Genomic DNA, 12,914 nt, shown 5'->3' with positions numbered 1-12,914 from the left:
TTCAACCCAATCTATGGTCGGGTGGTATGTGGAAGTCCCTGACTTGGTTGGAATTTTCATACGTTAATATGAGTTATTTTCCTATTGTGATCTATGAGCACTTGTATTGGTTATTATGGTGATCTTGTCGATTTGTCATAGTTTCTATTTTAGTTATATGTTGGTTATATGCATGGTTTTATGATGTAATCTAGTTATGCCTCTTATTCATGAGTTGACAAGTTATTAGATGGTTGATGAATGCATGGGTTAACAAGTGTTGTTGCAACTACCTTACGAGGGCATAGAGAATTCTTAGTGATTCTCAGATGAAGTACAAATTTTTGTGATCAAATATGCATTCATGACCTATAGCTTATATGTTTATCATATGTTTGATGAAATGTCTATCTTGCAACAGGCATGTATAGGTCAAGTTCTTGCTCAAGATTTGATTGTTTAGCATTGTTATCATCATTGTCATGATTTTGCAATGTTACGGGTACTTTTGAGCAGTGGTCTGCAAGCTAGCCTGAAAAAAGTGGCATAGATCTTGTGACTGCATGCACAGAACAGGGTATTTTGGACCATAACCGCTAGCAGATAGGCTTGTGCATGTGGTTATAACTCCCAACCGCATGAAGACAATGTTATGGGTGTGGTTGGGGAGTAAAACTAGTGAAAAAAGAGTTCCAACTCGGGGATTGATCACATGAGGTGGTTGGTAGGTTCCTAAGTGATCTGTAGTCTTTGAGGGATGTTAGTTTACTTCTAGTTTGTAGGCCCCACTTCCATAACTGGAACTTGAAGGTCGGGTCATATCATAGTGACACTAAAATCATGTTTACCCTAAAGAGCTTGTCAAAGTGGGTAAATGTGGGAGGGTAGTTATATAGAAGGAAACCCTCTTTTAAGAGGGAATTGTAGAGTGGCTATGTAATCATTGAGATATATAGAAAAATATTGCTAGATTCCCTAGTTTTGGGTTCTCATGATAAAATATTTGTGTTAATGTGTATGTCTTTCATTGCATCTTCTCTATTTTAGTTAAGAATATATTTTTAGTAATTAATTATACATGGTTAAAACCTAGAAAAACATGCACATTACTCTAATGAGTGTCTCCAAGACCTCATCATGTTGATAAAGTAGATCTAGAAAAATTTAAATTTAAATTATTTAAGGTTAGTTAAGGAATTTTTATGTTGGTATTATTTGCATGAAAAAACCCAATATAGTAAAATATATTTTTTAATAAACATACTTCAATCCTTTCCATTTGTGGTGTAATAAGAACCACTCCATTTAATACAATGGGATTTCCTAAGAGATGACAATGTTGCCACCTATGTATTTAATACTTGATGCACATTTCTCACTTTTATTTCCATTTATCCTCCAAAGGGTCTTGAGATCATATGGAGCGTTTATTGTTGGCATTATGGTTCAAGTGTTGTCCTTGATGGCAACTCACTCAGTGGATGGTACAGGTGCTCAAAGGTTAGTACAGGTGATGGCAACTCAATCAGAAGACAGATCTCAGTACAGCATGGCAAGAAAGCTCATACACGCTCTTTCGTTAAGCCCAAGTCGCGTGTACACGCAAGTTAGATTCAGAAAAAGCGCGTGTATGTGGAAAGGTTCCTTTGGTTCATGGTGGTTAGACCTTGGAAGTTGTGCCTATGATTTCGGACCATTATGTCTCGACGGGCGTGTCGATCCCTAGTTTTAAAGTTGATGGTATTGTGTTACTATGGTTTTGGCTCTTGGTATTGAGAAAGGCCTAAGGCTATATAAGGAGAAGAAGATCATTAGGCAAAGATCATCTTTTGACAAGGCATGAATATCTAAGAGAGAAAGAGATCTGATATGCAGGTTCTGAGTTGGTTGATCTGAGCTAAGGAGAGATCTCATCGGTTGATGGAGAACTAGATCTAAGGAGAGATCGGGATCAAATGGTTTGAAATGCACTATCATGATATGGTTGATTATGCGTATTTCTAGATCTGCATATTGTCGCAATGTTACGTTCTGAGTCTAACTAATATCTGGTACAGCTGCAAATTGAGAAAGTTTATTTTTTAGATCTGTACGCAGGTTGGCTTCGGTAAAAGCGCGTGTATACGCGGTTTCTGCTCATTAAAGTAGCGTATATCTTTTGAAGCTTGATTTGAGTTTACAGTGGGGTCTGACTGTTATTACAGAGTTCTGTAGTCTGCTCTGTGTTCTGGTAACTGGTGATTGACAGGGTTCAGTGGTTCAGTGATTCAAAGTTGGGTTGTTTTATGCTTCAATGATCTGTTGTGGAAATTGAATGAATTGTGGTCTTCAGATTGTAATGTTGTGCTTCAGGAATATCCAAGTCTGAAAATGTATGAAAAGTGATACCTGGAAGAAGGAAGATTGTAGGTCAGCACCTACGTACTAGTATCTTGGCTAGTACAAAAGAAAAAAGGGGGTTGGAGCTCCCTTCCAAGGAAGTTTGGAGAACGAGAGAAGGTTGAAGCCTTCTGCAGGTTGTAGCCTGCGTACTGGTATAAGGCTGCACCAGTACAAAAGATTGTAAACTGAAGTTTCATATTAAGAAAGATAGAGACAACTTGCAGCAGGTGGTTTTCACCCACATTGGGTTTCCACCTTATATCTTGGTGTTCATGTGTGTGGCTTTTTATCTGTTCTGTTATACTGCACATGTTTACTGTTAATATGATGAATAATGTCCTGATGCACTTAATTGAAGAATAAGCCAACTAAATTGTGAGTTTTCTGCTTATACGCTGTTTTACTTCGTCACAGTAGCGTGTACACGCTGGTTCACTTAACTGAAGTAGCGTATATGTTTTTGGGCATTTGAAAAAGTTTGATTAATCTGATAATACTGATTCACCCCCCCTCTCAGTATTATTTCCAACATTTATGGATCATCTTGGTCACCAGAATCTGATGTTCTTTCACTTGTCACAATCACGTGTTCTTTTGTCTTTGAATGCTTCTTTGTTTTGCTTCCTTTGATAGATCTTCTCATACCTCCTTGCCATGTTGTTCAAGTAACATTTGCAAGTAAGATCATTCATGGAAAGCAAACATCAACCCGAAAAATCTCTTATTCTATCATGTTTCATACAAACTTTCCGACTGTGAATTAACAATGCACTCTGGAAGGGAAGAGGGACCTTTTGGGAGTAAGGCACACTATCAAGAGACAACGGTTGTGTGTTGAACACTAAGAATATTTTGTGTGATTTTTTGGGAAGAGGAGGCTTGATGGAAGGCGTAGGGCATGGTCTCAATGGACAAGAGAGGTTCAATGTTAATTGTTGATGCACCGTGCTCTCAATTGGAAGGCCCATGTCACAAATAAGGGTACAAGGCACAATGTCAAGGCTAAAGGGAGGATTGATGCCCACTTTTGGTGTGTTGTGTGCTCAACTGGGAGAGAGGCTTGAAAGAGGGTGCAATTCAAAAGGACAAGTAGGGCTTGATGCTTGAGAGTGCACTATGTGCCAGAGAGGGAGGAAAGGTTTGGCCTGGGCGCAGGGCACAATCTCAACAAACAAGAAGGGTTTATCTGAGCCTTGAGAGTGTGAAGTGTTGTCTCCAATGCTTAGTTGGTAGACTTTGTTAAAAAATGAAATTTGTCTAAGTATAGAAGGTAAGGCGTGGAAAAACACAATGAGTTTAAAGTAAAAACAAGTGTGACACATACCAACTCATCAGTAAAACTTAGATAGAACCCAGTACTGAGACATATACATAAAAATGCCAATTTACAATCACTCTACAAGTATAACAAACAAAGTATGTGCAGTTCTAACCAAGAGTGTCATTTTGTGACTATAAAGTGTATTAAGACTTGTGAAGTGCATTATGGATGTTGCTAATGATGTGACTGTATTAGTGTTTTTGTAGCAATGGGATACCAAAAGACACCTTCTTAGCAGTTGGTTGTTACCTCCAAATAAATACAAGCAATTTGGTTGTTGTCTGTGGACAAGCATGAAGAAACAAAGCATTGCAAATGGTAAAAACAATGCATATATAAACATAAACTAAAACAAAGAGATAAACACATAAATAATGTGTAATGAAGCAACAAGTCAACACAATTATGGAAAATGGCTCTCTTTATTGACTGTAGGTGGTAGAATATGAATACAATAGAAGAATACTAAACACTTGAAGATAATTCTTTGCGATATGGTCCTAAAAAATCCTCAGCAAGGAGGTTCCTTTCCTCACTCTCTTTGCAAGATTCACCTCTCTATCAAATAAGTATCAAGGCTCTCTCAATGGTGAAATCCTCTCCACACTAGAGTGGCGGATTGCTAAGAAGAAACTCCACCAACACAATAGTGCTCTACTTCTTTTGCTTCAACAATGAAATGAAGGATTTCTCTGATAACAATTTTTCCAACATAACATTGTCTTCTCTTTGGTCCTCCCATGGCTTGTTTATATAGAAATTTTTGAATCTCTATTCCATCTCTTGGTTCATGAATGAAAATTACTTATGAGTAGGATAAGAGGATTCCTTTGAGGGTTTCATATCTTCACGGTGACTCAAATTCGGTTGTCCTTGACTGAAACCTGTCAGGGAATCATCTTCTAAGTGTGGGAAGTGGTCATGAATTTGTTGAGTCAGCCATTTCTTCAATCGTACAACTTTCGAAGAAAATGTCACACAGTTGTAAATTATTACTGAGGATAAGTCGCACAGTCCAATATTATATATAAAACCTTAGGAAATTTTATTTTTTTTGAATTTCATAATGTCTTTAGCTGGAAAATCATCACTTGTATGTTCTATTGGACAACTTTGGGCAGATTTTTCATTGTACAAATATGTGTACAATTTTCTGGTGTTAAACGTTTCCCCCTGACATATGAGGTTAGGAGCAAACATATAGTCGAAATACATCATGCTTTATTTCCTGTCTAAGAGTTTGATCAATTTCTTAATAAAGAGAATAACTTGTTGTAGAGATGAGTAGGGAAAAACCTTAAGTGAGGATAAAAGATAACCATGCTCTCAAAAAAATTGCTTATGTGAGGCGAGCATGTCCCATGCTCATTATGATGGCTAGTGATTATTTGTTACAATCAGATAGGAAGCATTCATGTCAAGTCAGTGTTGGAGTGGCTGACATGTTGATTGTTGATGATGATAATTTTTGATGCCTATAGGGTAACTTCTTCGACAAATAGACCAAATTAGGTGTCCCATCCAACAAGATGTAAGCACTATTGATTGAGGCTCTATGTGATGCGTGGGTCTTAAACTAAATGAGAGAATTGCAACGGTCATGAAGTATGATACCACCCTGACATGAGAGCTTATGTTGGTGTCGAATGTCAGGGGTGCCGATGAAATCAATGGGAAATAGTGATTCCCACTGTGCCACCTGAGAATGTCCCTGAATGGGGGGAAGCACCTAAGGTACTACCTCGATCCTGGAAGATGGGTGTTGAAGTTGACGAGAAAGAGGCATCAACCACCCGAAATGATGATTTGGGAAATCAAGATGTGTAGTGAAACAAATTTTAATAAGGTGGGTCAATAAGGCATGATAATGAAATCTGGCGATATGAATGGATATGGACAACTTACTTGAGGTCAGAGCTACAATGTGATTGGCGGCAGTCAAAACTGTTCTTTTGAGAGGAATGGCCTTGGAGTCGGTAGGACATCTAGCGTAGGTGTGAGTATGTTCTGACTGGCATGAAGAGGGTGAATGAATATGGATTATGTGCGAGATCCGACCAAGGGCGACTAAGGACTACAGCTAGGTACAAGGTATGAAAATATGGGTGGAGACCATTTTCTTAAAAAAAAATTGCACACTTGCCAAAATAATGTAAAGGTAGTTTGGTATGTACATACACAAAGACGAGTGCCCCATGAAAATAGTGACTTGCATGATCATGGAGGTAAAGTGTATTTTGTGGAGGGAGAGGGCCCTATTGGCTGGTCTCGATGCTGGGTTGATGAGGAGGATGAAGTGATGCAAATGAACTTATGTTGTATGGAGGGATGATAGGCCCAATGTAGAATGTGGGAGAGCATTAGTCTTTATCCGTCGCAAATGAATAAGGTAGCCTCGGAGTAGGATTGGTTAGCAGTAAGTGAAGAAGAGAGGAATGAGGCTAATCTTTAAGGCATGCAAGTGAGATGGCTCCCACGCCAGAGTAGATGATCATGGATTCCAAATAGAATGTGGGGGTCTCTAACATGAGGTGATCCATGAGTGGGGAGGATCTATTGACCGATCATGGGATTTTTACCACGTGCAAGGAGAGGTGGTGGTAAACGTGGTCGAGATGATGGACCCTATGGTGAATTTCAAAGAAATGATGTTAGGATATTCAAAGCTTCTAGAGGAAGCCTATCATGCTGAGTGAAGAGTGATACCTTAACTGTTAATTGGCACCAGGGGAATGAGTTTGCTGAGAAGCATATGATAACCTGCAACTTCAAAAGCCAATAACCCAAGTGAAAACATCTGTGCATAACAATATGGGAACTGAAAAGAAAGATGTAACAAAAACACAGGAAGGTGCACCTGAAGGGTTCTCTGAAAGGGTGGAGTTAACGTTGTTTTTTCCTAACAAGGTGAGCATCGGGTCAAGTGCCAGTATGGTGCTCCATGATGGTGGGATTGATTCCTAGAATTTCTAAGTAAGACCATGCAAATATGGCCCTATATTCTTGAAGCAGGGTCATGTATGAGGCCACCTCCTCTTGATAGCATGTTCCCCCAACGAGATTTCTTCGAATATGCTAGGTTTGTTTGAAATATTGACCTTAATGGTAGGTGAGATATTCGACATGCTCCCTTCCACAAATGCGGTTTTTTTGGGATGGGAATATTATACCAATCTACCTATCTTGGAGGTAGGAATATTTTGATTCTATGGCGCAAATATTGTGTCTTGGTGCATCAATAGGCACAAATGATTTTTTGGGTAGAAAGAACAAATGATGATGCATGGCGTCCCATGGACATTTGGGTTCTGTCATGGCCTCTAGAATATCTTCATCTGAGTGAAAAATATTATCTAATGTTGAATTGGGTTGTGCAAGGTCATGAGGGTGGATTTCAGGCCTAGCTATGTTGGTCTACAAGCAAGAATGTGATTTGGTGGTTGATGTTGTAAAACCTAGCGAAGTTTACAATGTGCAAATGGGATGGTTTAGCAACATCGGTGATGGTACCACCGGTGTGGATAGTTTAGCAGTATCGACACCAAAAAATTATGAGCAGACGACATGAATCGAAGTTTCTACAGACGAGGAAATGAATCATATGTGATGTTACGTGTCGTTCGCATTAGTTGGTGGTAGAATTTCTGTAATAGCGGGTTGATAATGAGTGGGAGAAAGTTATTTCACCCTAGGTGGTGTCCGAGGGGAAAAATTATCTTCCTCATGATGAGGTTGATGTTGAATCCTAATTTGTCTAAATGTTTGCAACATATGACATGTCTCATAACTATGAGAGTTACTGGTGCAAATACCGCACACAGAACTAGTGCTAACACTATAAATGGTGTGGGTGTCAATATCCCCCATAGCGTGAGATTATTACACCTCGTTGGTGTCATGATGTGGGGAAATCATGGGTGTCAGAAACCTCTGGATATTAGTATCAGCATGATGTGTGTTCCTAATGTGAGGTTGTCTCAATGTTGCTCTCGCTGCTCGAAAACATGGAAGGTACTGACAGTTCCACATATGGTGTGCTTGAGAGCATATGTGACACTGATGGCACGAATGTATAGTGTGGTTAGGTCATGAATTATGGACCAACAAGTGAAATATGACTATAATCTTTCCTAATTCACTGCATTGATTTACTAGGTGGTTGGGTCTATCGCATAGGGTGCATGTGTGGGATGATTTTGACAAAGTTGCTTGAGGTTGCTTTGTCTTTCTTCTAGATCCAGACCAATGGTGGTGGGTCTTGACACATTCATGGGTGCCTGACTTTGTTTAAGGCATGGTTTTGTCCTCAAATATGCACAAAATAGATCTACATCCGTCATCCCCCACTGGTGTGGTGTTATCCGGGGATTGGGTATCTGGTTCGACTAGATTGAGGTTCTCAACGATGAATCGATGCATGAAATACAATAGTTCGCTGAATTGGAAAAGTTGTGGGAAACATTGGGTATGATGGTTTCTTCCAGAAATGCGGCAATTATGACGCTTGTGTTTGGGTCTGTTGCTTAGGCTGATGTGTAGGTTAGGGTATAACCTCCTAAATGCCCAGTAACCCAGGACATTGGTTTATGAAATGGTATGGTTCGTCACATAAAGGACATGTGGAGGTATGTTGGGTTGTCACTAATTCTAGTTGCCTTAGTGTATGGTGGGAGGTTGAAGGACCAGAAGATGGATATGAGCATGAAGCTTCTTCCCTCGTGACATAAAAAATGGTTTTAGACCCATCATCTTCCATTGGGGTGGCTAGTAGTGATGGGGTCACAGTATTGGCTTGGCGAGTGCGCCTAACGCATCTCAATATGGAGTGATTTTGGGGAAAGGATGAGTGTAATGCTTGATTGGTGTGCAATTACTTATAATGTGCATGTGTGGTCTTTTCTCTAGTAGGGGGAGTTGGATTCACTAGTACTTTTAGGGAATGCAAAAGAGATTTTAACTTGTCTAACTCAGGGAACATATTGGTAGGGTTCCTAACTACTTCACACAAATCACAAGGTGGAGGTACCCTAGAGGAGGAAGCATTTGAAGCTTCCACCTTCTTGCCTTTTTGCTTATCCCTTTTTCTAGCATCAGTTGGTGTCGATGTTGGCGTTGCTTATTGTGGGGTGTTATCCTAAGGAGGGGCTACAGGAATGACATTTGTTGAGGAAATAGCTAAGTTTGCCAACATGGACTAAGGGGCCAGATACCAGACCGGTATCACCAGAGCCATATTGGGTAACGAGAGTGTTTCGATGACTTGGTGTGAGATAAAACTAGGTGGAGGGAATAAGAAGGGTGTTTGGGTGATAACATATGGTAAGAATGAAGGATCAGGAACAACATTGCTATTGGTATCTAGAACTGGTACATGATCTTGATGAGTGGTTGATCAACTCATCATGCACACCAGGGCTCCTGTGGCTGGAGGGGTATCCTCTATCATAAGTGGGTCTCCTAGGAATGTCTCGAGGAGCATTGATGGCTTAAATTGTCCGAGGTTAAATTCAGTGTAATTTGTGACCAATTTAGGAGAAGATCTGATGAAATGTAGCACACCATAAGGGGTAGTTAATGTCTTCTTCTCATAGTATGTGAGTTGGTCATTTGTAACGATTTTCCTATCATGGGGGAACATCATGACCCTGAATACGAAAAATGATACTATTAACATTTTGTACATATAAATTCAACCAAGAAGGATATTATAATCCAACAGTGCATCTAATACTTTGATTTCTATGAGCATGGTTTTACCGGCAAGTGAAGGCTACACTAGATTAACCCCTACATTAGCATGTGATGGTGGGTTATTATGCTGATGAGCAGACAACACGAATCATAGTTCCTACAGATGAGGAAATGAATCATATGTGATGTTACGTGTCTTTCACATTAGCTGGTGGTAGAATTTCCGTAATAGCGAGTTGATAATGAGTGGGAGAAAGTTCTTGCACCCTAGGTGGTGTCTGAGGGGAAAAATTATCTTCCTCATGATGAGGTTGATGTTGAATCCTAAGTTTTCTAAATGTTTGCATCATATGACATGCCTCAAAACTATGAGAGTTACTGGTGCAAATATCGCACACAGAACTAGTGCTAACACTATAAATGGTTTGGGTGTCAATATCCCCCATAGAGTGAGAAGATTACGCCTGATTGTTGTCATGATGTGAGGAAATCATGGGCGTCAGCAGCCTATGGATATTAGTATCAGCATGATGTGTGTTCCTAATATGAGGTTGTCTCAATGTTGCTCTCGCTGCTCGAAAACATGGAAGGTACTAACAGTTTCGCATATGGTGTGCTTAAGAGCATATGTGACACTGATGGCGCGAATGTATAGTGTGGTTAGGTTACAAAGTATGGACCAACGAGAAAAATATGACTCTAATCTTTCCTAATTCACTGCATTGATTTACTAGGTGGTTGGGTCTATCGCATAGGGCACATGTGTGGGATGATTTTGACAAAGTGGCTTGAGGTCGCTTTGTATTTCTTCTAGATCCAGACCAATGGTGGTGGGTCTTGACACATTCATGGGTGCCTAACTTTGTTTCAAGCATGGTTTTGTCCTCAAATATGCACAAGATAGACCTACATTCGTCATCCCCCATTGGTGTGGTGTTATCCGGGGATTGGGTATCTGGTTCGACTAGATCGGTGTTCTCAACAATGAATCGACACATGAAATACAATAGTTCGCAGAATTGGAAAAGGTGTGGGAAACATTGGATATGATGGTTTCTTGCACAAATGCGGCAATTATGATGCTTGTGTCTGGGTCTGTTGCTCAAGTTGATGTGTAGGATAGGGTATTACCTCCTAAATGCACGTAACCCAGGACATTGGTTTATGAAATGTTCTGGTTCGTCGCATAAAGGACATGTGGAGGTATGTTGGGTTGTCACTAATTCTAGTTGCCTTGGTGCATGGTGGGAGGTTGAAGGACCAGAAGAGGGATATGAGCATGAATCTTCTTCCCTCGTGACATAAAAAATGGTTTTAGACCCATCATCTTCCATTGGGGTCGCTGGTAGTGATGGGGTCACAGTATTGGCTTGGGTGAGTGCACCTAATGCATCTCGATATGGAGTGATTTTGGGGAAATGATGAGTATAGTGCTCGTATTTCATGCATATGGCACATGCATGATTGGTGTGAACGGCCTTATAATGTGCATGTGTGGTCTTTTCTCTAGTAGGGGGAATTGGATTCACTAGTACTTTTGGGGCATGCATAAGAGATTTTAACTCGTCTAACTCAGGGAACATATTGGTAAAGTTCCTGACTACTTCACACAAATCACAAGGTGGAGGTACCCTAGAGGAGGAAGCATTTGAAGCTTCCACCTTCTTGTGTTTTTCCTTATCCCTTTTGTTGGCACCGATTGGTGTCGATGTTGGCATTGCTTGTTGTGGGGTGTTATCCTGAGGAGGGGCTACAGGAATGACATTTGTTGAGGAAATACCTGAGTTTTCCAACATGGCATGAGGGGCCAGATGCCAGACCGGTATCGCCAGAGCCATATTGGGTAATGAGAGTGTTTCGATGACTTGGTGTGAGATAAAACTAGGTGGAGGGAATAAGAAGGGTGTTTGGGTGATAACGTATGGTAAGAATGAAGGATCAGGAACAACATTGCTATTGGTATATAGAACTGGTTCCTGATCTTGATGGGTGTTTGATCAACTCATCATGCACACCAGGGCTCCTGTGGCCAGAGGGTATCCTCTATCATAGGTGGGTCTCCTGGGAATGTCCCAAGGAGCGTTGATGACTTAAATTGTCTGAGGCTGAATTCAGTGTAAGTTGTGACCAATTCAGGAGAAGATCTGATGAAAGGTAGCACACCATAAGGGGTAATTAATGTCTTCTTCTCATAGTATGCTAGTTGGTCAATTGTAACGATTTTCCCATCATGGGGGAACATCATGACCATGAATACGAAAAATTCTACTACTAACATTCCGTAGACATAAATTCAGCCAAGAATGATATTATAATCAAACTATGCATCTAATACTTTGATTTCTATTAGCATGGTTTTACCGTCCAGTGAAGGTTGCACTATATTAACCCCTGCATTAGCCTGTGATGGTGGGTTATTCTGCTGAGGTGTGGGGAAAGAGAAATATTGGTTCCCTTGTCCCTGACTAGCATATGAGTTCTGGGAAGGGGAAAATGCTTCCACGTTCCTAGGGGGTATGGGAAACCTTTCCTTGGAGGGTACTGGCCACCATGCGCAGGTTGATATTGGTTGAACTGCATAGTAGGATTCTGCATATGCATAGGCTGGTCAAGTTAATATCCTATGTGGTGAGGTGATGCTATGGCACCGAAGAGTTGGCCACTATAATTGGTGTTGTTGGTTTGGTTTTTGGATATGGTCCCAATGAATCCATTAGCATCATTGGATGTGCCTAGTGTCTCTTGTTTAAAATTTTGCAAGCGTGGGGTGTCTGGAAGAACATGGTAGAGGTATCCCGACTATGTGTATATAAGCTCTAATTGTTGACCTTTTCTGATGGCCTCTTCCTCATTTTGTGGGTATGAATTCACCACATATTTTGAGATTTCTAATGTAAGAGATCTCAAAAACAAGTTGAGGATTTTTTCTTCCAAATGTGCTTTCTACAAGCTACGACAGTTTTGCCATTCATGGATGTGATATGGTATGTGTATAGCAGACGTATGTTTGAAATGGGTAAGGAGTTTCAGGCCTGAGTCCTAACGGATTAGGAGCTGGAAGAATGTTAAGAATGTTGTGGCTAAGGAACTAAAGCTCCCATGTGACGCAGAAGGTTGGTCAATATACCATTTTGTTGTAGGCCCTATAAGGGTGAATTGAAGCAGTCATAATCGAATAGTATCATCTGTGATATTATTGGTTGAACACCAAAGGTGAAAGGTCATGACATTATTTCATGGGTCTTATCCCTATTTCCCTTCAAATTTTGAAATGTCAAAAGGGATCTTGGTGGCCATGGGTGGCCAATTTGGTCATGATCAATAGGGGGTTAGTTTGCTTAGATCATGAATGTTTAAGGAAGCTAAAAATAGGACTTGTGAGTTGCCCGCCATGTCAGAACGATTTTGAATAGCTATGTGTATAGGGGTTCCCTGATGAGGATGGTTACCCTGGTGAGAACCATGTGGACTCTTGAGAGGGGAGTTGTGGGGGCTCCCTTGAGGGGTAGCGTGAGGGGCTTTACAAATTCCCACCTATAGA

Source organism: Pinus tabuliformis, chromosome 7 (assembly GCF_031772625.1).
Source record: "Pinus tabuliformis cultivar Carrire ecotype Pingquan chromosome 7, CPIR1, whole genome shotgun sequence".
Lineage (NCBI taxonomy): Eukaryota > Viridiplantae > Streptophyta > Pinopsida > Pinales > Pinaceae > Pinus > Pinus tabuliformis.
The sequence above is the reverse complement of the archived record's forward strand: the minus strand, read 5'-3'. Positions refer to the sequence as shown.